Source organism: Xenopus laevis, chromosome 9_10S (genome assembly GCF_017654675.1).
Source record: "Xenopus laevis strain J_2021 chromosome 9_10S, Xenopus_laevis_v10.1, whole genome shotgun sequence".
Taxonomy (NCBI): Eukaryota; Metazoa; Chordata; class Amphibia; order Anura; family Pipidae; genus Xenopus; species Xenopus laevis.
The window spans coordinates 104998698-105003327 of record NC_054388.1 but is presented as its reverse complement, the minus strand read 5'-3'; the positions used below and the strand labels follow the sequence as shown (position 1 = coordinate 105003327).

The following is a 4630-nucleotide window of genomic DNA, read 5'->3' as shown; positions in this document are numbered from 1 at the left end:
ATATAGTATCTCTGTAATATTAATATACTCTTGGAGTGAAGCCTGGCACATTAAAGTCATGCCGCAGTAACCCAAAATGTCAACTCTGACCCCCTTCTCCCTTACAACAGTACAGGTACACCTCTCCTTTATATTTTACACTAGGCACATATAGAAACCGGGGCCAGTAAAATATATAATAGAAAATCATAAAAAACCATGGACATTTTGTGATATTAGGATAAGCTTACCGCTTTCCAAAAGGGGTCCGGGTGCTCATGCTCCAAACCCTCAGCAGGGTGGGAAATGCATACAAAGACCTAGAAAAAGAGCTGGCACTATTCCGTCACCCCAAAAATATTGAATCCAGGAGTCTCAAAATATTAGTAAAGTAGTACAAAAAGCTTTATTTACATGTTGTATAATAAATAATAGCCTGATGCGTTTCGTGTCCCCATAAGACACTTAATCATAGGCGATTAAGTGTCCTGTGGGTACACGAAATGCGTTATTTTTTTATACAAGATGTAAATAAAGCTTTTTGTACTACTTTACTAATATTTTGAGACTCCTGGATTCTACTTAATTCTTCAAAATTTTTGGGGTGCCAGCTCTTTTTTCTGGGTCTTTGCCAGTAAAATATAGCCTAAGCTATGTCCCTTTGGGGGACCTACAACTCCCAGCACCCCCTGACAGCCTTAGCCTTATTTAGGCATCCGATGGAATATTACAGTTCCTGGCAGAATGCTGCATTATTTAAGTCGTGTTTCAGCTTTACCTGGTCTGTGCCTAAATCTTTCACTGCAGTGCTGTGTCTGGGAATCTGCTCTGCCCTGTTTGTTCCATTTCACTGACACTCGACTTACCTGGAATGGAAGGGGTAAGTCCTTCTGGAGCTTGGAGAGGGGAAGCTGCAGTCCTGGCTCCTAGTTGTAACGTCCCACTGCTCTGCTGTCTCAGCACCGCAGCCCAGGTTGGATCAGCAAGTGCCGGGGACGTGTAGCATCTCTGTGCATGTTCCCTTCTTCCCAAGCCTGAGTCAGACACTGCAGGGATCCTTGTACTACAGCACTGTCCATGTGTACTCACAACTCCTCCAGGGCTCATGCTCTAGAACGAGACACAATTCCAATCCCATTGGATGGTGAGGAGGACATGACTGACAGTTTTTCTATTGCAGAGATCCCTGGAGAAATCCGACTCTGCATTTATCCCAAGTCTGTATTCATTGCTTCCATTGTGAATTAGGAGACTCTGTAGCCCTGTTGTCTGTGCACCTGGTTAGTGCCGCATTCCGCTGCACACAGACCCAACTCCAAAGCACTGCCTCATTAAGCTTCTAGCTGTCACTTGCAACTGCCGCCAGGGGGCAGGAGCAGCTGATGTTCTGGGGGGGGGGACAGCTTTCATCTTTCATTAGTGTGACATGTATCAGCCTGGAATAAATTGCCCCGTTCTGATATTCTTGCCCTGGCACCACAGTCTCACACAAGGGAGGAAAAGATAAAAAAAGAAATATTAATGAATTCTGAGCACATTCAAGGTTACAGGTTTGGCTGCAGTTTCACAGCACTGGGGACACTGTCCAACAAGAAATATATAAGTGGGAGCACTTACTTACCGGTCAATATTAGGCTCCAGCACAATCCCACGCAGCTTATTCACACAAGACGCTTTGCAAAAAACAAAGCACCAGGGAAGCCAATATCCATCGATTAAAAAAATTAAGGTTTATTAAAGGACCAGTAACAAAAAAATTCGTTAGTATACCACGAAAAAAAAACCCACCCAGACAAATTAAACTTTAAAATCGCACAGCCTTTATTAAGAAATAACTTACCGTAACTCTTCAGAAAAGGCGATCCGGCGATCCATCGTGCGGCGCTTCATTTCTCCTCCAAGCAAATTTTTTTAAAAATGTTTTTGATGTTACTGGTCCTTTAAGCAGTAATTAAAAATTGCATCAGCATTAATCAATGGATATTGGCTTCCCTGGTGCTCCATTTTTTGTAAAACAGCACTGGGGACACCCTGGATAATGCAGGTGTGCAGCATCGCTAGACTATAGATACCCTGCTCAGGAATGGGGTGGCGAGGCTTAAAACTAGCGGGGGGGCAGTCAAATTGCTCCATTCATTATTCTACTTGCAGCCGGCTTTAAAAAGCTAATCACTGATTGGTTGCTATAGGTAACTGCCCATGGGCAAATTTGCCCAGCATTGATAAATGAGCCAGAGTTGGGTAATTTATCAACACTGGGCAAATTTTACCATGGGCAGTAACCCACGGCAACCAATCAAATTACTGCATTCATTGTTCTACTTGCAGCTGGCTTTAAAAAGCTAATCACTGATTGGTTGCTATAGGTAACTGCCCATGGGCAAATTTGCCCAGCATTGATAAATGAGGCAGAGTTGGGGTCATTTATGAACACTGGGCAAATTTGCCCGTGGGCAGTAACCCATGGCAACCAATCAAATTGCTGCATTCATTGTTCTACTTGCAGCTGGCTTTAAAAAGCTATTCACTGATTGGTTGCTATAGGTAACAGCCCATGGGCAAATTTGCCCAACATTGATAAATGAGCCAGACAATGTCTTTTCTGCTGAATAATCTGGGGACAGTACTTGCGGCAGAGGTGAATAATGATTTAGGTGGTCGTTTTTAGCAATTCTGTGTTAAAGGGTAAACACAGATCAGTGTCACTTCTCACTCAAGTGTAGGATCTGTTCTTATTAGTAGAAAACATGACCAAACACCTGTTTCTATGGAGCCCAAGCTTTTTTTATGCTCAGGGACTTGCAACTCTGGGGTGTGTGAACTCACAGGGTATTTGTATTACCTGCCATTAAGGTGCACTTTATGCTGCTCTTTTACTCCCCGGCCTCCTGGCAAGAATATCGAGAATTTTTAAAATTCAGCCAACAGGTTTGAGCTGCACACAAAATTTTTTTTAAAAAAATACTTGTTTGTATTATTTCTGCGTAATATGTGACAGCTCAGCACGATTATTTTTATTAAAAAGTGATTTTATCTCCTGCACTGATGCCAGAAAAAAGATACAAAGTTTCTAATTCTTAATTAAAATTAGAGGCTTTTTGGCAGAGAGCCCAGAACACTCAGCACCTGCACTTTGATACATATGTAACTATTTAAGATAAGCCGGTCTCTTGTGGGGAACTGTAACTCACAACTTAAAGGGGAATTTCAGGTCCCTTAGCAAAATTGTATAACACATAAAACGCAGCCCTATAACTCTCAGAAATGTGATCAAAACTTTCATAACCTGTGGACATGGGTGTGGCAATAAAATGGGCGTGGTCAATTTGTTTTGGTGTAACTACAGGGGAAGCAGACCCTGTGGCTGCAGGTGGGCCCAAGGGGTATATGGGTCCATGAGGCCCTAATTCATACACAATTTCAATAAATACTGGTAAAATTTTGTGGGCCTGATATATCATTTGCTGTGGGGCCCAGTAATATCTGATTACGCCACTGCCTATGGGGTCAGCTCCAAAGCCTGGGAGAGTCTGAATGGTTGGATATGTGCTGACATTCTTCTTTAAAGGAACATAACACCAAAAAATTAAAGCGTATAGGATACACAGTAGATAGCAGATAAGTACTACTATAGTTTATATAAACAAGCTGCTGTGTAGCCATGGGGGCAGCCATTCAAGCACAGGATACACAGTAGATAACAGATAAGTACTACTATAGTTTATATAGACAAGCTGCTGTGTAGCCATGGGGGCAGCCATTCAAGCACAGGATACACAGTAGATAACAGATAAGTACTACTATAGTTTATATAAACAAGCTGCTGTGTAGCCATGGGGGCAGCCATTCAAGCACAGGATACACAGTAGATAACAGATAAGTACTACTATAGTTTATATAAACAAGCTGCTGTGTAGCCATGGGGGCAGCCATTCAAGCACAGGATACACAGTAGATAACAGATAAGTACTACTATAGTTTATATAAACAAGCTGCTGTGTAGCCATGGGGGCAGCCATTCAAGCACAGGATACACAGTAGATAACAGATAAGTACTACTATAGTTTATATAAACAAGCTGCTGTGTAGCCATGGGGGCAGCCATTCAAGCACAAGATACACAGTAGATAACAGTTAAGTTCTGAAGAATCCCATTGTATACTACATAGCTTATCTGTTATCTACTGTGTATCCTGTGCTTGAATGACTGCCCCCATGGCTACACAGCAGCTTGTTTATATAAACTATAGTAGTGTTTCTGAAGCAAACACATCACTGTTCAGGGTCGGACTGGAGCCTTGGGGGCTCACCGGGGCTGCAAACAAAAGACCCTCCCGGCAGTCCCGGGGGCCCCCTCCCGAGCTCCAACTCCCTGGCCTGCCGAACACTGTTCGCATGTGCGCAGACACGATACGCTGCTCCTGAATGCACAAACACGTTGCGCTGCTCGTGCATGCGAAAACATTGAATACGTTTATTTCTTAATGGCACACCCGGGGCAGGGGGAGCAGGTCTGAGCCGGCGGGGGCCCATGAGGGAACTTTCCTGGTTTCCCGTTTGCCCAGTCCGACACTGCCAGTGTTACCAGTGCAGAGCAACACTATATTATATTGTCATTCTTCTAAAACACTTTAATTTTTTGGCGTTACTG

At 43.3% G+C, this 4630-nt stretch overlaps 1 protein-coding gene across 1 annotated transcript in view; it reads right to left on the bottom strand.

The window, feature by feature from the left end:
- LOC108703224 (testis-expressed protein 2) overlaps positions 1 to 1322 on the bottom strand; it is a 31597-nt gene extending 30275 nt beyond the window's left edge. The window contains exon 1 of the mRNA XM_018239301.2: positions 846 to 1322. The gene's annotated coding sequence lies outside the window, so the exon portion shown is untranslated. The remainder of the gene's footprint in view (positions 1 to 845) is intronic.
- Between the last annotated feature and the right edge of the window lie 3308 nt (positions 1323 to 4630).